At 47.5% G+C, this 26,525-nt stretch overlaps 1 long non-coding RNA gene across 1 annotated transcript in view; it reads right to left on the bottom strand.

The window, feature by feature from the left end:
* Window positions 1–26,525, bottom strand: part of LOC143377604 (uncharacterized) — a 167,958-nt gene that overhangs the window by 15,991 nt on the left and 125,442 nt on the right. The window lies entirely within an intron of this gene.

Genomic DNA, 26,525 nt, shown 5'->3' with positions numbered 1-26,525 from the left:
AGGTCCTTGGACGCGGGGGAGGATGAGGAGTTGGCGCGAACGAGAGCTCGCGACAGATGGATGTGGAGATTTTTGCATTAAAAATATTTTCATCCGCTCAACTCCCCTAAGATTAAATCCCGAGTGCGCTGCTGCTTCTGATAGTCTGAAATCTTGATTTGAAAAGGTGTAACGAAGGTATCGAAAATGGCACTGTCACCGGTAGAGAAGAAGGATTTTCCACGATCGTCTTCCTGGCGAAGAAAGTACTTACTTAACTCTCTGTTGATTGAGAGACGCGCAATGGTCGAAGGAACGTCCCACGAGCGAAAAACCAGCGACCCTGGGCCACGCGGGGGGAAAAAAATGGCCGTCGCAAAGTGCACGTAGCGTGCAATGGTAACCGGGTGAAGGCGAATACGAAAGAACAGCAAAAGGGGGGCACCGTGAAAGAGGACGAGCAGGGGCGAGGAGGAGGGTAGAGTCGTTACGTGCCCCGGGGCACGGCCGCCATATTTTATTACTTAAACGGCATGCCGGGTAGGTTGTTTGTTGGTTAAACAAGGAATTAATGCCGCGGTAATCTGTCATTATGGATACTCGTGCAGGAGGACCCGTAGTTGCATACCTCGCAGTCCCTCTCGCTCTCTCCCTTTCTCACCTGCTCTCTCTTTCTCTCTCTCTTTCTCTCTCTCTCAGCCTCTGCTTAACCCACCGTTTTGCCCTGCTCCGCATAATTTCCGATCGGTTCGTTAAAAAGAGTGAACAGAAAAAAGGTAAACGAAGGGAAGGAGGCTGGAAAGAGAGAGCGCGAGGAACGGACGCGGGCAGACGGTTTGCACACTCGCCGGCTTCGTACGCACGAAGTGTGTCATTCGAGCGAGACGCCGTCGGCGATCCATCATCGAAAATGCCAGGGAATGAATAATGGACGAATCAATGTTGTCGTTCCGACCGAACTCCGCCGGAGTTCCGAGCCGTCTGCGACTGGGACCGCGAGGGACTGCGCGTTCCGCCAACTTTCTGATCGATCCTGCTTCGCAAACGATGGAAACGCGACCCGCTCGCTCGACCGTCCCTCCGCCGAGGCACCGTTAACGATTACGTCTCGCTGTTGCAATTATTGGACTCGCAGGTTCGGACTAACGGGGGCGAACTCGGATCAGAATTGACTCTCCTCGCGCGTAGAGTGATCCTCGAACATCTATGCTTTCACCTGCTCGGACATATCAGCGATTATGAACTCGGTTTCGGCATGGTGCTGCTTCGAACTTCTTGCTGAGCAGAAGTGCGACCTACTGGGATCACGAGTACAGTGCTAGTTCTGTCTCGTTTAAAAATGGACACTTTGGAAGATCTGTTCTCGATCTCACCTTCTTGCGAAATTTGCTGCTCGATTAGATTGACTGTCCTGATATTCTAGGTGGGGCTCAATGCTCGGGCTAAGGCACTCCGTTACAAACACCTTCTTCACATCAGGTTCTTTAGATCGAATCTTCCGGGGACCGACCCGATAAACAGAGTCTGTAATACAGCTAATCAGCTGGCGTTACACGCTGATATTTTTGCCAACTCCCTGCGCGCTGTTAAACTTTAAAATTTTGTCTGAATTAAGAGGATCAACCTAGGCAACGGATTTGTCCTGCTTAGCTGTGGAATATCTGCGATGTGAACCCTCTATACTTAACGGCTTTATCGCCACTTTTTTCTTTGTGCCCATAAGTGGATTCTACTTCCATCAAATAAACTATAGTTATTACTATTATCAAACGTCTCCGCAATAAATCTATTTTGTGGAAGACTTTGGAAACGAAGTAGAGGCTCCACAGCGGTGCCCGCCCATGAGACTATTTAAGAAGATAAGAAATGCATTTGCCTGCTTTGATATCTGTAGAACCCCAGGCAACTAATCTCCAGAAAGTAGATACACACATTGAACACCTCCCGAGGTGTTTGACTTGCCACCGAAGCACTCAGAGGCGTTAAATACCCGAGCCCCCGCTGCTTTCCCCAACTCCCCGTATCTCGGCAAGACCCTGTGCCCATTTGACCAGAATCTAATTGGACCACCTTCATAAAATTCCCAAGCAGCGTCAAACAACGGCGAGCTCCGTTCATCCATCATCGACACGGACGCGCGACTGTCAGTCGAACATACTCGCCAGCGGTCTCGCGTCACCGAAATTGATTAAGACGGTTTCCGTTAACGAGCCGCGCCGCTGCGTGTATTTAGAACGTTTCCCAACGGCCTAGAACAAAACGCCGCGAGTGTCCGTCGACGCGGAACACGTCTCGTTAGAGACGTCACAGAAGTAATCGTTCGTTCCGAGCCGGAGGGTCGATGGTATCGGATTGCCGTTCGCAGACCGGCTAATTGCAGTGAGCGGAGGACGCGCGCAGTGGCCGCCTCTAAACGCAGGAAATAATGCATTTCGTGAGCCGGTCGATCGGTCATCTTATTACGGAAGGGAACGGAAGATGAGTAGGTATGACTGGAGGTGGTCAGATCGGCAGGGGGAGGAGGAAGGGGACCAGACAATTTAATTGTTCGAACTTAAATGGAGAGCAGCTGCCTTCTCCCGCCTAACAAGCCCGTAATAACCCAGCTCTAAGGTCTTCTTCTCCTCGCCCGATCAGTGGCCGCTCGTCCTTCTTCGTCCCGCCGAGCCAGCGGTCCCGCTCGTTCCCGTTGGCTGGCCTGCCGGAGCCACCAGGCTCGGAACCGTGACGCCTGGTGACCCTGACGGTTCACAAACGAGGGAGCACACTCTCTGCTCCGTGAAACAGCAGGTGCTACCGTCGCGAACCAGCTCCGAGAGAAAAAGAAACAACGTCCCCTTCCCGCGCTCTGGCTCCTGCTAATTCCATCTTAATCAGGCTGGCATCCGTTCGCTTTGATCCTCCTCCGTAGGAAGGAGACCAGTGTCGAGCCACGGAATCGGTCGTTCACGCGTATAAAAGTCGACAGCGAGAGGAGGATAATCCTTTCGGATTCCCTCGGACACGTCGTCTCGTTAGGAGCGAAGATTACTCGACGGGCAAGGGATCGTGTCCACGTTGCGCAACGGGTCGGACGGTATTTATATGATCGCAGTGACTCGCCGCGCTGATGGGTGTAATATGGACGCGCACCGTCGGCGACGATGGCCTCGAAAGGGATCAGGGTTACAGGGATCGGGAGATTTCGGAGAGGACAGTGGGAGCTAACAAGCAGCGAGGAAGGTTCCTTGGATCCCTTCAACAGGGATCACTTTTTAAAGCGAACCTCTCGCTTTGGGCCCTCCGTGATCTGAGTTAAATTAAATCGAGGATCGAAGCTATGTCGGTACCACATCGCGATGACTGTCAATAGGACCAGCGGAGGAGCCATTCCACCACCGAAGTGGCTTCCCCCGAAAATGGTAACGCCGGAGTAACGCGAAAGGGAGCCGCGATCGTCGATACCGTTTCTTTTTCTTCCACGGAATAACGCGAATTACACGACGGGGCCACGAGTCCGACTCCGGTACCTTTTCCGCGGGCTAATGTAAAATAAGTTTACGAACGGGTAATGGTCCTTTACTTTGCCATCCCTTTGAAGATAAGAATCTCGCGCGGCAAGTCGCGTTCCGTTGCACTCACCGAAAGCTTGTCGAGAAGCCCGCCATTATCCAGACAGAGAGATCGATGCCTGGTATGTTTCCCTCCTCTCCTCGACCCTCTCCGTTCCCGTCCCCGCGCCATCGAAAAGGGATTCTTTTTCGAAGGGCCGCGACGTCGTCCCATACCGGCGACTTGCGCCGGGTCTTTATGATTCCGATATCGCGCGCGAGGAGCTGCACTAGAGTTCGACGGAAGATGCATCGCCCGGTATCTCCGATACTACTGGGGGTTGCCCGGGGAGAATTTCTCCGGGGCACACCCCCGATACGCAGGGGTGGACGAAGGGAGAGGCCCGTATATAATAATACAGGTCGGGATCGGTCCTCCTCGGCCAACATTAATAGTACTTATCTGCCGTACGGCGCACACCACACGTGGTAATTATCGTCCAATCTCGGAAGGACCACCGGGTCTCTACGATATAACTCTTCCCAGTTTGCTACTTGAAGGCGTGCGTGCTCGTTTTTCGACGAGATTCCCTCGACTGCCTCTCTCTCTCTCTTCTTCTCTCTGTCCTTCGTTCCTCCTCCACTTTCCTCCCTTTCGCTCTCTCCTCTGCCCATTTCTGTTCTCGGACATTCCTGCTCGTCCCCCCCGTGCGCGCAGGCCTGCCACGGGGAACCGCCTATGAGAGAGGGCCCGAAACGAGCGAGATTTAAATTTAATTTAACGCTTTCACGTACCGTCACGATAACGAGCCACTGACAGCCGATTATAATAATCATCGTAGTAGAAAAGTATCTCGGAATGGGGCTTAGGGGAGAGGCATCCGGGTTGATCGACGCGCGGGCTGAAAAAGAGCCGTAAAGCTGGCAGAGATTAACCCGTCAACGCGCTGCCCTCGTCCCCCGCGCCCGCCGCGCTCGTAATTTCGGCGCAACAGTTCTTTCGGCCATGGAAACAGGGCTCATCGCGGGGGATAATTAAATGTACTCGCCGGGGTAATTGATATTTCGCGGGGCACAGGTGCGCACCCGCGAAACGCTAACTCGCGGCTTCTCACGGCCGATGTCCGCCCCTGCTACGCTCTCCACGGATGATTGCACCTCGGCGATGGCGTTTAATTAACGATCCAACGGCGGTGATCCTCTGTTTGCGTAGGGGAAGGAGGTTTCGAGGATACTTCGTTAGGGAACAGTTCCGTCACGCGATTCCCGGCGTCTCGTTACGAATTGCTGAGCGGGGATCTTGCCGATCTTGGGATGCAGGGGAACGTGGGTTGTTTAAACGCGTTTAACTGAATGTGTAATGCGTTGTTTAACCAAAGGTTTGATGTACGAACGGTGTCAGGTGGTAAGAGGATTAGCGAAGGTTCCGAAGACCTCCAGATTAAGAAGGGTGTTCAAATGGTCGAATTCCGAGTGACTCGGTTAGGATGAGGTAATTGAGGCTGTCAGTAGCCTTTCAAATTTCCAAGATGTTCGGAGGAGTGTTTGCTCCCTGGAAATCTGTTCCCCAAATAACTGGAAACCACTGTTGACTGCAGCCTTGGCCAAGGTACGGGAAAGAAATTAGGATGTCTGTAAACTTTCTCTCTGCTAAGACCCACCGGTTTCGAAATTTCTGGAGTAACAATAATAATAAAAGTTACAACGTCGATTTCCAGAGACCGGAGACTAATGGGGCTGGTTGCTTGCTTAGGACGGAAGTCTCCCTTTCTCTCTGGCCAGTGAACTGTGGAAATCGACGTTTCCCTTAACGGGTATACCCGTTTGAACACTCGTACATTTTGTGGATTTTTTTACAAGTCAACGGCTTGATGAAAATTTCCCGCTTTTTTACTATCTTTACATAGTACTATGAACTACTTAAAAAAAAAGTTTCAGTTAAAAAACTATTGTTTTTCGGAAGTTATGCACACATATCCGAAAGTCTCTCGATTTTACACGGCTAAACGGTGGGCCTAAAAACTCGCGCTACGTTCAACCAATTCACTTCCAATTTTGCATGCAGGATCGTGATAAGATTCCATATCGTCCACCGAGGGCTTTTTTTATTCCGATTCCACGTTTACTATTTATAAAGAAAAAAGGTGGCCTTTTCTCTTAGAAAAATGTAACTTTACCTTTGATCTCTCACCATTTCTTTATTTTTCAAAATTTTCAAAATCGGCCCCGTGGGACGATAGCTATTGACATACTTTATAAGAAGATTTTATTGTTTTTGATTTCAGACACGACATACAGCTGTTTTCAGGCCCACCGTTTAGCCGTCTAAAATCGAGAGACTTTCGGATATGTATGCATAACTTCCGAAAAACAATAGCTTTTTAAGTGAAACTTTTTTTGTAAGTAGTTCGTAATACTATGTAAAGATAGTAAAAAAACGGGAAATCTTCATCAAGCCGTTGACTTGTAAAAAAATCCACAAAATGTACACATTTTCCGAGGGTTCAAACGGTATACCCCCTTAAAGTCGTACGAAAATTACTGACCAATCGTGCGCCTGGACGGGGCACAGGCGTAAACGGCGCCGTTAACGAAAAAGGAACGGCCCCCATAAAGTGCCATAATAGACGGCCTTAAAATCATTTTCCTGCCACGCGGGCTAAACGTCATGTTTAACAGTAAAATACGACCGGTCACGGGCAGATGCAATGTAATAAAATGGTAATAAGTAGCTGTGGACACGTGCGCGTATCGTTGAATTCTCGAGTGCAATAAATAGTTCGGACGCTCCCCGTGGACGTAGGAAGCATCTTCCGGTGGAAGGAAAATTTTTAATAAGCTTCCTTAAAAAATAAAGCCTCCAGAGCTCGATACAGTTTAAACCCTCCCTCCTAATTTTCTCCTAATACCCCATAATTATTAAATACCCCCTCTACATCAAACGCCCATATTTAAATCGCACCACAAATTTTGTTCCACTTCGCAATTGGAGCCCTTACTTGAAACAGCTACGATTTTTTAAAAAAAAAAAATCCGAAGCACAAAGAGGATTAAAGACGAATGGAGCAGTTCCTTGGGAGTTGAAGCTGAAGACGCATGGCTCGGAGGATTTAACGAACGCATTAGGAGAGGAGGAGAAATTAGAACGCGGAGCGTCCCTATCAGCGACTTCTACGCCCTCGAGTTCCATTAACGCGCCGGGCCACGCAACATTCCACGCATTTATCGACTTCCCATTAATAGTCGAGCCCCGGGTGCCGTGCAAGTCGATCACGTTCGAGTGGAGGCCACTTAAGGGGCCGGAGAGAAGCGGAGTAGCACTGGCAAGGTGCAAGGATACACGAAAGACGATGATCGCCGGCAGCTGTTAACGCTCCTCTGGATCCAACGTGAACCGAAGCGCTAACGACAAGCCATGGTAACACGTTAGGCGACAAGCAAAGGGGGCAGAGAGCGAGGGCGGCGAGGGACAGAATAGCGGGGGTGTTTGAGCGCGATCCACTCGAAAACTTTCAGGCGCTTCGACGAAAAGTTGACTCGTTAAATATGAACACCGGAAGACAACGCTGGGGTGGAGCGCGAAGTTGCATCTGAGAAGAGCACGAGACACGTCCCGCTCTATTTCTGTACCAGTACGGAGTAGGTGAACGAAAAAAAAAGAAAGGAAAGATGGGAAGAAGAGCAAGAACGAGGGAAAAAACACCGGCCCCTATATTGTATCAGCCGAGTGTTCCCAGTTTTAATGGCAGTCGAACCACTCCCATGGGCCACGGGGTACCTGAAATATCGATCTTAGACCGAGGGGGGAACATGTTGAATTCTGGTGCCCAGGTAGAGGCACACACCGTGTACAACCGATTCTGACCGTGGAAACGATAAGACTCAACCTCCCTTCTCTCTCTCTTTCTCTCTCTTCTTCATCCTCTTCTTCTTCCTGCTGCTTTGCTGTGGTCGGTGCATCAGCATCTCTCCTCGTGGGCTGGTCTCAAGTGGGCCAATGTGAACGGGGCTTTGTGTGATGGCATAACGAGCGTGGAGAGCCTCTCCCATGCCCCGTGTAATCTGGTCTTCGGGTAATTGTACGTTATACGTCCGGAGAGGCTAGCAGCGAGAGTTTGCGAAAAATCGCGGCTCATTCGGGGTACAGGCAGAAGTCCCTCGCGATGCCTGGAAGAGGAGGGAGCAGCGGGGAGGGAAGAAAATGACGGAGGAAGGTGGACGGGCGGATAGCCGAAGGTGGACGAAGGAGGAGGAGGACATGGGAAAGGGAGGGAAAGAGAGGCGAGAGTAGAGAACGAGGGACAGCGAGAAAGGGAGAAGGAGAGAGGAAGAGAGTGTGTGAGAATGCTATCAGCGGACTCTTCTCGACCTGAGGACCACACCGCGAGACCACCGTGCGTGCCTTCGGCCCTCTTCGCCAATATATCCGCGATCAAACATCGAACAGCCGGAGTCTGTAAATACGTGAGTAACTGCGATCGGACCAATTCCTCTTCCTAACCCGGGACCCGGTCCTCCCAGCCCTGCCAAATTAGAACAGTTACGCGAAACGTCACGTCGACGTACCCGGCGAACCTGTCCCCGAATGATCCGGCGGAACACGGAACCCCGGGCCAGAGGGCGGTCGCGACAATCGATACAACGTGGCACACGCGAAGCCCACATTGCCAGGGAAATTCACGCGCCGCTCGTAATCACTCACCCCGGTACGTGTATTTTTAACGTTCGCTCCGTGCATCCTTTAAATTCGAAGACTCTAAAGCGGAGCGCCATCGCGACAGACGTAAATGTTATTTATGTAGGAAGATGCTACCTCGAGAATTCTAGTGTTGGTTGTATCATACGAGATTGCGTTGCCTGAAATAAGAGGATCGTGTATGTACCATTCTCCATCGCTCGCAAGACCCTTCAATCAAGGTAGGGGAGACCGGGGCTAGTTGTTATAATTTTCAGTTTTTTTATTTTTTATTTTTTTTTGCAGTCCATATTCAATACTATCAATGACTCTTGCTTAAAGTAGGTTCTTTCCTCTACCGATGACCGCTATCGCATGGAATTAAACGAGAACCATGACTTTGAAACAAGCCACTTTGAAGGTCGAGACATGTTGTATCAACGTGCCCCGAGTAGGGGCTAGTTGTTACGCAATACGGGGCAAGTTGTTGCAGGATTAAATTTTACGAAACGAGGCTTATTATGAGTAATATAATTATATTTTCCTGGAGAAAAGTAAATTTATTAATGGTAAGAATCTATTATAATAAATATACAATAAAAAATCCATTTTAAGAATAATGAGAAACTATTGAAATCAGTTGCACTAATTATCGTCGTCCGTTTCGTACGGGGACTCGTGTCTATTATTTGTGGTGGTTTTATTTCTCATCTGCCTTTTCTTTACAGTATGTTTTTTTTATTTTTATGTCATCAGTTTGCTTTTTAAAATTTTTTAATAAAATCTTTTTAGGTTTTGATTTTTACTTTTCGTTTTTTCTTTTAACAGTTGAAGGGTTAAATTAATAAATTAATTACTAAATACAATGCAACAACATGCCCCTTGTCTTGTGTAACAACTTGCCCCGGTTGTCACCATTGTGTATAAAAAGCTATAAGTTCATACCAGCTTGGTGTATTCCTATGTTCTTGGTACGAATCTGCAGCTAAAGGAACACTGATTCAAACGTGGTAATATTAATTTACATACATTTACCTGTCTGTTCGGTAGAAAAGATTGAAGTACAAAGAGAAAACTTACTATTAGTACCGAAAACACAAAAAACTGTAATAAAGTGACAACGCGTGAACCGACCACAAACAAACAACATACACAACCGTGTACGGTTGAAACACATCAGCCACTTCATCGTCGAAGTGATAGTGCGAGCGGAAAAAATTTACACTGCTTTGTAACAACCTGCCCCTGTAACATCTAGCCCCGGTCCCCCTACCAAAAAGGTGGCAAGGATGAGGAAAGATTCCGGAGGGGGCCAGGACCGCGGCGCAACTAGCGGAGTCGCGAAATAACGCAGGGGAGAGGGATGGTCGTAAAATATGATACTTCGCATCTCGGAATAATTTATCACCGACGCCCGTTTCCATCCGTGCCACGGAATCGAACGGGACGATGATGCCACCCCGGAAACAGCGCAAACTTCGACGTTCGGTTAACCGGAGACACGTTTCGCCCAGATCTCGTCACGTCATTAAGGGTGATCCAGCGGTGTCGTGCACGTTAATGCCCGCGGCCATCAAAACCGGGCCCTTGGGCGGCGCGATTTATCGCTTTATGGGTGCCCGTCGATCGAAACCGATGTATACACCTTCGCTGGAGAGGTCGCAGGTCGGGATACCATCCACGGGCTCCTCCGTCCGCCTTCCCTTCCCCCGTCGTCCATCGCTGTCGCGCGATGCGCCCTTGGGGTTAAGTGGCACTCTCCGTGACTTTTATAATTATTTTCTACGGAGGCGAGATCGTTAATCAGTAATTGGACGAGCGGTTCCCCGGCCGGGAAACGAGAGTGTTGTCCACGTGAGCGTCCAGCTTATTACGTTGTTAAAAGAGTCCGCGAGGACTCCGAGGATAGATAGGGACGTTTATGTTTCCTCCTAACGGTGCATTTATTAGCTGGCCTTCTTTGTGGTGGTTGATCGATTGTCGGGCCCCTCTAACGAGTCGCGTTCCTGCATCGAGGAATTTGCTAGAGACCTGAGACGCGGAATCTCTAATTGCGTGCCTTAAGGTACCTGTTTCCACGGGGATGGATGGTGGGGTTATTTAATTCTTCTGAATTTCGGGGGGACTTTAATACGTCCTGGAAATTCTTATGCGTCGAGTTGGAAACGGGAAGTGGTCTCAAGATCCTGGAATTGTGCTTTTTAATCCGCGCATGTACGTGACTATTAATAATAAGGGAAATCGGATACTGACCCAGGTTCGAAAGGACTCCCCCGCGTTGATTTTCGGTATTACCGAGCTGCCCCACTTCGCGAATTTGATTTATACCGGCAGGGGTGAGGAGGAGAAAAAGTGGCGCGAAAAGTAGCAGGAGAAATGGCGCGATCCCAGTATTTCACGTGCGGTAGTTATCCAGCTCGACGTTTAATCCCGAGCGCTTTCACGAAATTTATACAACTAAATAAAGTTAACGATCTTCCGCGTTCTAACAACGAGGTCCGCATAACGCTCGCCGTTTTGTCACGATTATAAGATTAGTCGACTGGCGTCAAGCGAGCACTGTATGGGAGGGTCGTTTGTTATTAGCGTGATACGCATTGTTCCCCAACAAAGGTGTGCAGTCTATAAAGGTGATTCAGAACCCCGCATTAATATTCTGACCGTTGAATCCAGCGAACAAAATGGGAAACAAAAACCGTCACTCGCATAACATTCGTCGAGCACACCCCTCTAGATGTTGACACTAATAATACGAGATCTGCCCCACTTAACACACTAAAGTAAGTGTCCCTTTCCTCTTACTTCGACTGCTTAAGAGCACCCTTATTCACGCCTCCCTAAAGTTCACCTCTTGAAACCTCCCCCAGCTTTCCCCCGTCAGAGCTCCAAGCCACTTCCCCCTTCAAAATCCATCCATCCACCCCCCGGAATCTCTCACCCATCCTCCAACGTCCTCGTTGCACCAAAACCGAAACGCATTCGGGACATTCCATGCGAACTCGGACAGATTTCGGGGTAAGTTTTCGTAGATTGCTGAAATTACCTGCATTTGTTTAAAATAATTGCACAAAAATGGTTAAAATTTCTTTTTAAATTGAAGTAATTTTTTCCTAAAACTTCAATGTCTTCTCTATAAGCACCGTAAAGCTCACCCCCATCCGTCTACCACTTCCATAGCTATAATATATTGAAAAAAAGTTAGCACTCAACTTCAAACAGCTGTAAAATCGCCATTTTTCAAAATTTTGAAAAATCCTTTGAGGTACATTTAAATATCACTAAAGCCTACGACATATTCAAATTTCCGCAATCTGCGAAAACTTACCCCGAAATCTGTCCGAGTTCGCACGGAATGTCCCATTCGCGACAGTCGCGCATCCCCGGCAAATTAAGCAAATGCATAAAAACCGGTTCGATATCCTGCCGTTAAAGCTCGCGCGCATACTTAACCGTGCACACGGGTCCCGAGCGGCCCACGTACGATTGCAAATCAACGCTAGCGAGGGCCGGGCGTTTTCCGCACACGTACAACACGCGTTTCCTTTTACGTGCCCGGCGACCGGGCGAGCGTGCAGCGCCCAGGGTCCGCGGCAATCTTAATACCGTCATTTTTCGGATTCGCCCGATAATTCCGTGCAGATAGTCTCACGGAGATAAGGTCGAACCTCCTCCGCGCAGGTGCCTCGGGTGTTTTCTGGCCGCAGGGGGTTTGAGCGGCGGCAGGGCACGCGGTGGCTTGCCCCGGCGCGTAAAGCCGCAGGGAGAACGAGCGAGAGGGAAATTCGTAGGAGAGGCGCGGAGAGGAACGGCGATGGTGGTTGGAGGATAGGTAGGCTTGCTCGGGGGAGGGGTCCAGGGGGAGGGGGATCCGAAGGGAAGACAACAAGCACGGCGTAGTCCGTATCCCTTTGTTCGACGCGTGGCAAGATAAATTCAGCTAATAAATGACCGGGGGCTATTTACCGTGGCGGTAGCGCCTCGTTATCCGGCTCAGGGTCGTATATATGTACGCGCTCGCACACACTCGCCCCGTGTTTTGCAGCATTTTGAGCACGGCTCAGTATCGGTAAGAGGCCGATAAATCTTGGGTGCTCGACTCCTCCAGGCACACCGGAGTCATCCCGGTCTCCGTGAGATGCCCCCTGTCCTCTCTATCTTTCTCCGCTGTCCCTCTTTCTTTCTCTACTCCCCCCCAAACCCACCCACCCACCCCAGAGCCCCCTCGGAATCTTCTTACCACTAAGAGGAGAGAACCGAGAAGACCATGGAGTATAATGGAGAGTTTGAGTGCATGTACCCCGTGTACACGTTTCCCAGTCGGTATCTGTGGTGGTGGTCAGGCCTGTGCCTATGCACACGCGTCTGTGTACGTGTGTGTGTGTATGCACCGGGTACGTAAGAGAGTACAGTTACGTTCCGTACTTACGAGGGCGGGTGGGTCCTCGTCGTGAGGACTAAGCCGCTATCGCGAAATCAGCGTCCGTCTTAATTATCGCCCTTAGTGTCCCTACCCTCTCTGTCTGCCCCCCGTGCAGCATCCGCTTCCTTTCTCCCTTCCTCCGGCCACAAGCTCGGCCTCCGCTGCAACGCCGTGGCCGTCTCCGTCTCGCCCTGTACGCGGCCGATCTCACGGTGCCCTCGCTCCCCCTATGTCAGCTCGCGGCGCGAACCTTTTACCAGTAGGACAATATCCCCGGCACCGGGGCCGCGATATATCAGCTAGCCAAGCACCGTGATAGGGCGAGGCGGATGGAATTCGCAAAAATTCGGCCAGCATCCGGGAGCGGCCGCTGTCGCGGTTTCGGCAAGTGGATTTAGAATTTAGATGAAATAGAAGCTTCCTTATGAAAGAACAATTTCCCTCGGGAAGGAACAGCGGCGCATCCAGAAGGGGACCAAGGGGTCCTGCGACTCTCCAAAGAAGGGGCGTTGCGAGAAGAAAAGAGAACTGAATTTTATTCTTTAAATAAATCTTTATAACCAGCTAATGAATTTTATTGAATTTGCATTAAGAATATTCTTATCCCATCATCTCGGCTTCTCCCAAGATTAAATCTTGGGTGCGCCACTGGGAAGGATACAGGGGTGCCCAGCGATACCTTTTTCCTAGATGTGATAAAACTCTTGGGTGGGTGTTGAATAGGGATTGCAAAATTACCGACGTTTTCAATTACCGGTAATTCGGTAAAATTTGTAATCAAAACCGGTTTTGATTAAGGTATTGAAAATATAAGAGTAAACATTATAAAAAAAAACATTTTTTAACTCTAATGGAGCATTATAAAACATATATAGAAATAAAACTATTCTGAACATAAAATATAAAATAATATAACACAAAATTGATGTATTTGTATAACTATTGACAATACTTATTAATATGGATCGTCACCACGAAAACAGTGAAAAGAATCTTAACTTACATATATAATTAAATATTTTTTGTTTATCAAATAATTAATTTTTTTTCTTTTTATCAAATAAGCACGCAAAAACATACCTAATTCGTCTAAACTTTGGTCTCCCGATCGCTACCTAATTTTTGTACAAAATAATCCAGCCACGGATAAAGCGCTCTCAGATTCTACACTTGTTGGCCGGGTAGGCATTAAGAAATCATATGCCATTCATAGTATATATTTTCTCCTTACTTTTTCTACTTGAAAATACGTCCATTTTTTCATGACAGATTCAGATTCTTAGTTTTCTTTTGGATCAGAGTTGGTTCTTGATGAGATACTTTGGTTTTCGTATTTATTAATAATTGAAGTGTTTTTTTACTGATAACGTAGTAGATGTCGATGGAATTAATGAACGCATATATGCGCTATATTGCTATATATAATTTATCGAATTACCGGTAAAAATTTGGCAAATTACCGGTAAAAATGTTAGGGTATTTCTCACGATTTACCGGGAAACCGGTAAACCCTGTTTACCGGTATTGCAATCCCTAGTGTTGAACCAGAGTGTAACAGGATTAGGTGTCTCGCGTTGCTTTGGGCAACAATACTGCGCTCCCCGCAAATTTGGTCAACGATAAACGCTGATAAGATCGTGAAATCGCTGTGGAGTGTCCTTAAATAATATTGAGTTTGAAAAAGGATCCGCCTGGCGATATCTTCCCAAGTGTTAAACCCTCAACCACGAGATCTGAATACCTACACTAGCGGACAAAAAACTTACCACCTTTTCGATTTGTTCAATTTTTGTTATTTCTTATGTTTAATATACATATTCTGATGGAGAATTTAAAGCTGCATAAAACCCAGTTAAATTTGAATTTATTTAACTATCGATCAAAGGCGTTATATGGCGTTATATTGATCGAGGTAACACATTGTTAGAGCCGATATAGAAGTTACACGTTTGGTAACTTTTCATGCTGTCCTAAACGCAAAAGGTGCCTCCACAAAATATTAGTTTTTTTATTAAAATTCAAATTCCTAACTTTTTGTTGGCTTTAAAAATCTGTCACCTTGTTTAATGTTATGTAGCGTTCTGTTTGTTAGTTAAATAAATTCAACTGTAACTGGATTTTATACAGCTTTTAATTTTCTTGCAGACTATGTACATTAGTCGCATACCGCAGTTTTGAGTTGACATTGAAAAGTAATAGAAGTAGGATGGTTCGAAAAAGTGGTAACTTTTTGTCCGCTACTGTACATCTACTGATCCCGAATCCACTATTCCCCGTTCTCCCAAGATTATCGCAGCACAATAGCGGTGGCATTCTTCCAACAATAAATAAATTTAAAATCCGCAGCCAGGATACGCGACAAGGAGCCCCTGATCTCTGCCCCCCGCGCCTTCGATCGAACACCATCCTGTTCCCCCAGATAATAGATAATTTTCTTCCCTCCACGAACATTATCGCGCACAATGCGCCGTGGATGTATTCGTACACGGGTGGAAAGAGAAATGGTTACCAGACAGGAAGCAGCCTGTACAAGGCGAAGGGAAGGCGAAGCGAAGAAGCCGCTCCTCCGCCGCAGCCCGGCTACCTCTCCGGGCTGTTTGGTTGGTGGATCTCCAAGCTTATCGTGATCTACCAAGCAAAAGGGCTTGCTTCCTTCAATTAACGAGGAAAAATGGCTGGCCACGGGTACATCTTTATTTTCCGCGGCCGGTGTATCGGTGCCCCCGTGAATTATTAAAACGGCCCCGTCGCTCCCACCGGCGATAACGACCCGGGGGAGTAAGGGGGCGACGTTTTAGACCCCGTCGCGGACGGGCCGCATTCCGACACGGTCCTCGTGTAATTTGGATAAATACTTGCGGCGGTTCGCGGTCACAGGAATGGCCAGTTCAAACCGCCTGACACAGGATATTTAAGCCGCAGACTCTCTGTTGCGCACCTCGAATTACCTAAACGCAGGAATTCTCCGATTGCGAACCGGGAGGGGCGGGTGGGGCCCCGGGTTAATGGGCAGTCGCTACGCTGCTGTTATTTCACTGCGCTACTGTATTGCGACCGGGATCGCACGCGTTTTCGTGGGAAATCGTGGTCGGCTTACAAGGAGACGCTGCTCTCGACCCCGAAAATTCTGATTTCAATGAAACTTCCTGTGGATGTGGAGCGAGTAATATGCAATTGAATTTGTCTCTGCAAATTCACTCTGGAAGGGTGAAACCATCCCTCAAAGTTCTGGCGACTTTTCGTCCCGTTTGTACCGCTTGATATTTATACACCGTGGCGGAAAGACAAGGGCGCAAGATGGAACACGTTTGGACAGATGTTCCCGGGAGTTAGGCAAACCTGGCCCCTTTTGATCGATCTAATCCGCGATCCGCACGCGGTATCGCAAGCTCCGGACGGATTAGAGGAGCGACGTGTAGTCGCCACGTGCAAGGCTCGACGATGACAAAGGTTGCCCGTCGCGAATCGATCGTCCGTTCGGTACTTTCCGTCGAGGAATCACCGACACGTGAGAAGCGTCTAATTAACGGGGCTCGTTCGCTCATCAGCCTCAATTAGGCCAATTAATTCGTCTCGTTACGCTGTGCACGCCGCGCGCATTTGCATCTTTAGCGGGGCATTTTTCGGCCCGGCTCGAAAACGGAGCGAGGTAGCACCGTCTATAAAACGAAACCATTGGGTAAGGGATCGTTCTTAAATTACGTAAGGCTTTTTGATTGCGAATTCCTTACGTCTTCTTACAGAGCAGAGCGGGGGAGTCGGGTAGCATCTTACGCGATACTTTCTAACCCAATTTTCCATAAATACAAATTCTGTTATAAATGTTCCAGCAAAGTAATTTCAGTTTAGATTTCCCAAAACCATTAAAAGAATTTCAACAACCGAAAGAATGCAACGTAAATATATTAGGTACTTAAGGACAGGGGTTGGAAAGGTGTAAGAAATCGCTAAAAGTACGCCTAAATAATTTAAGAACGGCCCCTAAAACTATTCAGAGTCTGTTCCGTGCAAATCTTAACGCACCGATGAGTAGGTATCTATTTTAAAACAACTTAACATGTTCGCATGTTAAAGCAAGCCGATATCGAGCTCGATTAGATAGCGCAGTGATGGTTTAGAATAAAGAAAAAAGGTATTCCGTGGTCGAGCCAGATATTAAAGCGCGTAGTATGCATATTTATAAGCCTAGAATTAAAATTTCCATAAAAACACACTGATCCCCCTGAGTCGAAAGCGGCTCGACTCGCGATCTTGCGTCCAAGATCGCTTAATCAAGCAGAGCTTTGCCAGCGAATTAGCTACAAAAGAAGCGCAGGGTCCGGGTAATCCCGCGGCACGTAATCTGCATCCTGCGATTCACTGTTGCGTCAAATACACTTGTTCCGGTGTCTACAAAAGCGGAGCCAGACAGTTTCGGTATTTTCGCCGGTCATTCGACGGGTTTTAATCCCCCGGCAGGGGGGGGGGGCACACAGAGCCGTCCCTAAAAGGAAAAATGGTCTCCGTAATGCCTGGAACTTTCCAGACTGTCGGGAATCGGGAGAGATGAGTTCGAGACAGTTTCCAGCAAAGCCGATACCCTGCAAGGATGGAATTATAGTACGCGATTCCGTGCGACCCCCCCCCCCCCCGGCACACGCTCACACCCCCGATCCCTTCTGATTGAATTACAGTCGCTCTGTTACGTATATATGTACTTCGAATCGTTCAAAGAAATCTGCTGATGAACGTCCCGCGACGACAAAGTTCGCAAACTTCCCCAGAACATATCGCTCCTCCCCCTACTGTGCCTGGAAATACGTCTCCACATCTCTCTGTTCCTTTTTTCCTCGAATGGTAACATGGCTTCGAGAGGTTGATTAAACGTCCCCCGGCTATACGTTCGCTGCACGTACGCGCGGCTCGTCGGTAGGTGCGTCGGGAATAAACGGAAACGCGCCCCCTCGGATCGTATAATCGGGTGAAATGGGAAATTCGACTTTTTTTTTATGGGGCCGAATTACACGGTCCACGAATGTCGCTCGAAAACGGAAATCCCCTGTGCGGCCCTCGATGAAAGGCGGGGCGTATCGAATGACGAGGATTTTCCCAGACAAGGCTCGTCTCGTGATTTATTACGTCTGTGCGTGGCAGCTGGCGGACTCGCGGTGGTTTAAGTAGGTGTTAATTCGATAAAATTGATCGCGACGCATGGCGGGTCTATCGGGGAGAGAATTTCGATGGACCAGCCCCGAGCTCCGTCCGGCTATCCCGCGGAAGTTGGCTGCGTTCCGCGGATTCTAATTAAAATCCTCTGATTACCGTGAAATAAATTGCGAATTAGAGAGATAGCGCGGCCGCAGGGGCAATAAAGGGAACACTCCCGAGCGTGAAATGATATTCAATGTAATAAAATTGTTCGAATACCGGCGAACCCCGGCCCCAAACGGGAGGGGAAATATGCTTCCGTCATGGGTCACGAAAAAATGGTAATTCCGTAGGAGGCGAACGATTCGACGAGTTTAACACGCGATTGCTAATTTTTTTTTTTTTTTTGTTTCACCTTTACCCGGCGACACGTCGCTACGCCTTAACGACCGTAATATGCTAATACGGGGACATTTGGAAGGGAAACTTGTACGGCACTCGACAAGGCCGTTTGTATACGTTTTATCTTAGCTCACCTTAGGCTGGACTTTTCAGCGGAATTGTTTTCCGCGAGTGCAAAAAAAAAGGAACGGGACACGAAGGGGAGCCGGCTCGTAAATTACTCGCGAAAACGGCCTGCAAAATACGGTAATTGCGCGTCGATGAGATCCGAAAGATGTCAGGTGAGTATCCGTGTGCAAAGATGTTGAATTGTTCCGAGTAGAATTATTACGAAGAGAAAAATAGGAGCCGATAATTATATGAAGCATTGAGAGCAACAGTGAACTAATACTCGGTACCCTAGTACTCGGTAAACGGAGACATAGGCGATCTAAAACAGTAGGGTTTCAACCAGGGGATTGGAGCAGACCAATTTTTTATTTACTCCGCTCCAGCTACTTTTTTAAAATAAAAATTCTTTTAATACTTTCAAACAGTGATCTTTCATTTGCTACCAATTTCATCTTTCTAGCTTTTCATTTTAATATAGAAAAATATTCATAAAGAATATTTAATTTTCGGGCAAAGAAAGTACTATGCCTCCTTAACAAGGGGCTGCGCGGCTCTACGATATAATATTTTTTCGATGACGAACAATTGAGAATTGGTATTTATTAAAAACATTTGATTCATCTGCGCTTATAAAATGGTATAAAATGGAAGAAAATTCGAATACTAAAAAAAATTTGGATCAGCAAAAATTTTTCGTGCTCCGGCTCCGCTCCTGCTACGAGCAAAACCCCATTGCTCCACCCCAGTCATAATATTTAGCTTCTGATACCATTCGAAATGCTTCCTAATGAAGACATAATTAACTTTCCATTTAATTTTAACAAGCGTTGCACACCGACGTCAGTGCAACAAGTGATTTTCTTACTTCGTATGGTTTTAAATTGAAAGAAACTAATTTTTCCTATTTTATATGCTTAGTACACCCTACTAGAATACATTACAGCCTACTAACTCAATTTCGCAAAAACTGTGGGTTGGTCCGTTTTTGTTCTGAATGCCTGTGTAATGTATCTTCTACTGACTAGCTCCCCTAATACCAAGTAACGCTATACCTTGTGAGCATCGAAACTCCAGATGAATACAGTAACGTCCAACGAAAAATTACATGTAACCGTCGGTATTTGTCAAAAAAAAAAAGAAAGAGAGTAGGAAAAAAGAGGGATATATTTCCTACTCGTTTCAATGGAACAAAGGGACCAGGTCCCCTGGCACGAGTTCCTCGCCATTGTCACGAATCGAGAACACAATCGACGGGCACGCCTTCCTGTACCTGTTTTCCAATTTCCAACTGACGACGATAGATCCGATCTCGAGCGCCGGGAGGACACACGATACAAGACGTCTCACAATATTGTCGGTCCCCGGGTCCGCGACACGAGACCCCACGATCCACCGGGGTCGGTTCCCTTGGGCGGAACGAGAGGTGAAACGAAGGAGGGGGGTAGAGGGTCTGGAACCCTTGTCACCGCAGAACTCGGCTGAAAATCGAATTCTCAGGGCATCGTATGACAATTTCAGCCGCGGCCTCTCCAACGTAGGGAGGGGGCAGATATAAACCCAACTACGGAGCAGGATAGAGCAGGGAAGATCAGAGGAATGGCACTGCGCGAGTGTGCGAGAGCGGAGGAGAGAGGGGCGGGGAGGAGAGAGGCAAATAGATAGAGACGAGGGAAAGAGGACGGGCGGACGAGGACGGAGAGAAGGAGGACCGATGTCGCCCCAGTGTTCCAGAGATGTTATCATCGCGGAGGAGGTTACACTACGACAGGGGCGTACGTGATGAAAAGGTGCCCGGTACCTAACCAGACCCTAACAATCGTGTCGCGCATTCTTCTCCCGGCGATCCGCTCGGTCCGATAGTTTCGACAGAGTTGCAATTTGCTCGATGCGGTTGGCGGGCCCCTCGCCCCCTCGTCGCCCGTTAAAGGCACCACCACACCGTTCCTCCCCGACGACAATGAGATCCTTATCGGATCGCTACGTTTCCCAGTGCCTCTTCCTCGTCTCCTTATGCAGCTGCACCGACAATTGTATCTTCCCTGTCCCGAGGAATGCACACACTCAGCCCCCACCACCGCTTGCTGCGCCACCGGCGTCGCCCCGCGTCTTTTTGTGCATCGCGGAACGGTCTTGCGCCCGCCTTAAGATAAAGATTCCATCGAAACCGGGTGGAATAAAATTTTCAATAAGGCCGGCCGAGCGCGCTCCCAGGGAAATCGAGGGAATTGGATGCAAAAGTGGCGCTAGAGCGGCGTACCCGTGAATGTCTACTTGGGGGTGGGTGTCGGGGCAGAGACGGCCGAGGGTATAAAAATTTACTGGCCAAGGAGTATAAGTAAGCGCGCGCGCTTCGTTCTCTGTTCTCCGCTGGCTGGTGCTCAACGTCGAGGAGCCGGCTAAAAATCTCGGTGTTTTTAAGCGGAGCCTCGGAACCGCAGGTTGGGTAATCTAATGGTATAGAAGGGTTGCGGGGATAGCGTGGCATTACGACGCTGCGCGGCAATGGTAGGTACCGTAGGCTGATGGAAATATGATAATTGGACGAAAGTGCGATAGCGTGATGATACGATTATCACTATCGATATGAATAAGCAAATCCTGCAGGCGCGTGGAAACATTCCGCAAAAAGTTTTCTCCCATTTGTCGTTAATTATAATGGTTTGCATCGCGCGCCGTGGCGTTTTCAATAATCGCGCAGGAAAATCACAGGGGACATCGACAGGCACCTCGTAACGGGTTATTGACAATCAACTTTGTAATTTACCACGGCGCGGCGCGCGCTCAGATCCCCGACCCTTAAGCCTCCTCCACACGTAGCGCGGCCTGACAATAAGATCGCTATCGCGATCTGATACGTATCCTTCCTCTCGTTCAGCTGCATCCTCCTCAACCCTAGCGCGTGTATCGGCGCGATCCATCGACGGTGTAACCAATCTCTTCGCCGCGCTGCAAAGTTTCCCGGCCAGCGGGAGTGGGTCGCCCCTCAAAGACAGGGGCCAGAAACTATCCTCCCCCGATAAAAAGAATGGATCTTTAATAAATAATGGGTCGAGTCGCCAGCGAGACAGCCGACCCCATTGTCAGACGTTCCTTTTTGGCTCGGTGAAACCAGCCGTAGAAACGAGAAGTTGAAGACGCTTTCGGCGAAAGAGTGCTCTATACGCTCTCTTTTATCCTCTTTCTCCCTTTTCCCGTGCGACTCGGCGAGAGTATCGCGTGCTGGCGCGGTAAATTAAACGCAAGCCGAGCGACGTGACAGTGGGCACCTCGAATTCATTGCCAAATCATTTGGAATTTTAAAATTAGTCTCTGCGAGTCTAACGAGAGACGATGCTCCACATTTGACGCTTATGGACAGGGTATTTTAGGAAACTTCGAAAGCCTTGTCTCCACTTTGGTGCGTGACAGAAATAACAATTATCCCCGCGGTGAAATAAATTGACACACTTTGCTTGCATCCAAACAACGTTTTGTCACTTATTTTGTACGAGTTTTCCCAAGTTTTCGCTTAGAATATATTAAAGAGAAAGGGCCAAAGTATATTTCCGCCTTTTTGTTACTAATTAATTCAAAGAAAAAATGGCAGAAACTGAAGACTGAAAAACGCATCGAACTGCCGCGGCCTCTCCTACTAGTAGGGCGTTTAAATAGCGCCGAGGGCAAAGTGTTGCAGAATTGATCACCCCCGAGGACGAAACGGCGAGGACAGTGCCAGAGGGTTAATCAGCCATTCGACTCGCCTCGACACTGCAAATATCGCCCGGCTCCACGGTGTATTAACAAACTTTTAATTAAGACGTCGAAACGAAGCCCACCCCCGGTATGGATTGTCGCGGCCGCGAGAGATCGATCGTCCCAGCGGAACCAGCGGATAATTTCTACAGCGAATCGAAGCTGGCCGCCGAATAAACGTAACTGAAACTGATCGGGCCGAGGAGGAGCAAAACGCAGCTGGGAAAATTGGAAAGATAATTGAAGGGGCAGGTGGACGAAAGCGCGACGCTCGCCAAGTTGAGAGGCGAGGTCTCCTCAAGTTCAAAGCTTCCCAAAGTTTTTCCCTCCACTCCGTGGAAACTTTAAGCGTTCCGGAGGTGTGCAGCGTGGTCGACACTGCCGAGGGTACGCTTTCAGGGAATGCCCGTTACGGGGAGAGAGAAAAAAATTGGCTCGTGCTTTCCACCGGCCACCCGGCTAAGTGCAACGTAACATCCCCCGCTCATTAGCCCGCGCCCACCCCCCTTCGAATGATCATTCCATAACGCTTTAGCTATTGGCTCGGTCGCGGAAGCCAGGAGTGGGGTGGATCAATGCCGCGACTAAATTAAACGTCGGCTGCAAGTAAACTTCTTAACGATGCCACCGTGGGCGCGGTAATTTTTAATAATTCCCCGAGCGGCCTGGTTCGATTGAGCTGTCACTCCGCTTGGATGTAAATTGAAAAGCGATCGAGGGCGAAAGAGAAGAGTTTTTTCGAAGGGACGTGGGCTCGATGGCGGAGGGATGCAATTATGTTATTAAGCGCTTGATCTTTTATGCATTCGAGCCCGGCTCGCGATAACGTCTTCGTCTCCGGGACGGTGGTGCGGGATATTGTTGCCTCGCGCGCACAAATATGCAAATATTTGAGGAGACGGATGTGGCTGGACTACGAAGGTGCGCGGAGAACGCCACGGCGGAATAATCGCTCGGAACTGGGAAAAATCTGTTGGCGAAGAGAACCGGCGAACTGTCACCTTTATCGTTTTCACAGTCGTATCTTCCGAGAGGAAGACAAACTTTCGCAGTTCTTTGTGTTTAACTTGAGAGCTATCGAAGGGGGGGGGGGGAATAAATAGAGGAGCCACTGCTGTGGGAGCGGAGACTCTGTGATTATAGCTTAGCTTTTTGGAACGTAACTTATGTAAAGGAAGGAACGCGACGCTATGTATGTTAAGGGGTTATGCCTACCTGCAAGGTCTGAAAACGCAAGTATATTCGGGATTTTTTTTCTTCAATTTGAAGACTTTTTTTTTAAATTAACGGGAGTATATTCGAAAGTATATATTTTAAAGTTCTTGTAGTTTTTTTTTGCAATGCGATAACTAAATAAATAATGGAATTATAAGCGATCTCCCAACAGCGCTTTTTCTATTACGGTGATCACTATAGCTACGACCTGGTTCGTCAGAAATAAAAAATTCGACCGAATTTAGTCAGTATATTAGATTAGCTTGTCCTTAATCGTGGGTTTTTCATTTCCGTTGGGTAGTTGTTATTTTACAGATGGAAAATGAAACATGAGCGCGATTCTGTGGTGAAAATCGATACTTTTGCTTTGAGAAGTTGCCACTTTGTAGCAAATTAATATCTTGGGATAATAAACGATTAAGGACAAGATAATCCAATATACTAACTAAATTCCCGCGAATTTTTTATTTCAGATGAACCAGGTAAGAATTAGAATGTTCACCGCAAATTACTGACAAAAAATAATCGCTGTCGAGAGATCGCTAATATATTTTTTTAGTTGTGTATATTTTCCATCGCAAAAATGACCACAAGTAGTTTAACATATACACTTTCGAATACATAAAGGTTTAATTAAAAAAAAGTCTTCGAGTGTCTTTAAAAAAATCCCGAAAATACTTCTGTTTTCAGACCTTGCAGGTAGGCATAACCCCTTAAGGATGCCTAGCTTTTTAGTATCACGAATAAAGTAGTATTAATAAAGAACCAGAGTGGGCACTACACCACTGATAATTAATCTTTACCATTTACACCACTAAGGGGACATTCTCGTTAAAATTTTTCGGAAAATCGATTTTTCTTTACATATAATTTATAGGATCTGAAAAACACTGTGTAAAAGATATAAATCAAAATTCGTAACCGTATCGATTCTACAATCATAGAACAGCCGCGACATACATGCAAAACTTTTATCTCGAAACATAAATTTTTTCGAACGGCAGCCAGCCAGCGTAACAAAATAAATTATTAAAGCGATTCCAAAAATCCTGATGACATTTTCTTTATACTTGAATTCACCACCGTATCAGCCTTCGGTCATAAATATTAGAGGCCACAGTTATTTCTTATTAACATTTTTAGACGTAAAATTACCTATTCCGTTTTTAGTATGTTTGTGTTCAAACATGCACCAAACATCGGCATTTTGCTTTCTTTGCCTTCTTAAAAGCTGAGACGCTAGCGATTGATATAACAAATAAGAATATCTTTGGTACTACTACAGGCAAACGAAAAAAAAAATAAATCATATCCTTGAATAACGAATAATTAAAGGCCACGAAGTTATTATACTGTAAGTTGTATACTTTTTCCAAAAATAAATTCTAAACATCACCTACGTATTTTATGAGCGATATAATGAGAATGGTTCCTTTAATCTTAGCACCTAACATATACGAAATCAAGAATCCCCAATTGTACTTTGTAAAAAGAAGATATGTAATATCACTCACCTAGAAGACCTTCCTCTCCAACCCACGATCGGATCAACAAGACAGTCCCCCACATGTTTCATTCCAGGAACATTAATATCCCGCTGAAACTCGCGACACAACACTTGTTCGCGTTCCGACGATCAGGCTCATAAAATCGCAAGAGCAAACGTCTCCGATCGCGTCCACACACTGTCCTTGGGCTCTTGATTGCCGGTAATTGGCGAATCTTTGTTTTAGGCCTCCTTATGGCAGCGCTGACGCGTTCTGTTTACGACTGTAACCACGGTCGGCTTCGCCGGCGTAGTCGTCGCGCGAAGGGCACCGCGGCACTGTTATTAGGCGATAATAAACTTCGGGGAAAGCCGATCGACACGGTTCAACGAGGGGTGCCGTTTTCCAATTGGTTGCCGCGCGCGGAAAAGGATCCTCGGCGGGAATCTATGAACCGAGGGGGGGCATGGCGGCGATAAGAAGGCGCAGAACGTTCGAAGTTAATTACACAGATAAACGTAAATAATTTCTCTAGAAACGAAAATCGCGCGACGACGTCCCTGCTCCTACCCTCGTTAACCTTGCCGCCCCTAATGCCTGCTTCTCTCGGTCGCCTTCGAATGTGAAAGACACCGTGGCCACTAGGGTGGTCCTTATTTTTCAACTTTAAAATTTGTATTGTCTGACTCTCTTAAAATCTTCCATTAGACAATAAAATAATATCTTCGTGTTTGTTATTTGTATATTTTTATATATATAAAGGTCGCTCGAGGACTTTATATTTCGCATGTGCCACAAGTTTGGCAACTGCGACTTTCCATAATTGTCACTTGGCAATTTTAATGAAACGGGGCCCACGTTTATATATCAGAATCCGAAACCATGCTTTTAGCTATGCGTTTAACAACCTGAATATGTAGAACGTACGTCAAGTATTGCGTCCGCATCTGATTCGAGAGCTGCTGATGAGAGAAATTTAAATGTGCATATAAACTCTTATACCACAACACAGTACAGTACACACTCGTTATAAACCCGTTTCGTCTATGCGATGTGTGCCCGAATTTTAATGTTATACTCTCACTTAAAAGTTAATAAAACCATTTTGTCCTCATTGCAAAAATTCCTATCAATTTATACCAAACTAGTAATATTTCAATGCCATGGAGCGACCTTTAATCCTTAATATATTTTAACACAAATTTCAGACGAAATTCTTTCAAACTATTTGGAAACTTCTGAGAGGGTCAGAAGAAAATTTTAAAAACTTTCATTTTCTACCATACATACAAGGACCACCCTAGTGGCCACGCGTTTTGCAATCGCGAGTGTGGTAACGAAACATTCCTTCCCTTCGGCGCGAGCGACACTGAAGAACGCCCCGCATTACTGGTCAACGAGCACCGAAAACAGAAAATCGCCTTTCCCGCGAACCCACGGGCGTGTGAACTCGAAGATCGATTGGACGCGAACGTACCGAGACAGCTTCCTTCTACCCGCGAGGAAGCACGCTTCCATGAATTCGGGGGATGGATTTTTGAAAATGTTCCCGTTCTCGGAGGAAAGTCTCCTCTCCCTCGGCTCCCATTCCATATGTGTCAGTGACTTAGAGCGCCGTTTGGTCACGCGAGTTTATACCAACATCGACACGTGAAAGTAAGATCGTCCGGCGAGAACGTGGCATAAAAAGCAACGGCGGTGAAGTCGTTGGGACGATCGGTGGCCGTTGCATCTCACGTGCCATCGCCGCCACGGAAAAGCCTCGGTGGCCTGGTTTCACGGCGAGGTCTGCGTAGGTTTCATTGAATTATGCCCGGGCCCATTCATGCGTGTGCTCGCTCGCGGAT

The sequence above is a fragment of the Andrena cerasifolii genome, chromosome 16, assembly GCF_050908995.1.
Source record: "Andrena cerasifolii isolate SP2316 chromosome 16, iyAndCera1_principal, whole genome shotgun sequence".
In the NCBI taxonomy this organism is placed as follows: domain Eukaryota; kingdom Metazoa; phylum Arthropoda; class Insecta; order Hymenoptera; family Andrenidae; genus Andrena; species Andrena cerasifolii.
This window is presented reverse-complemented; position numbering and strand designations above follow the sequence as displayed.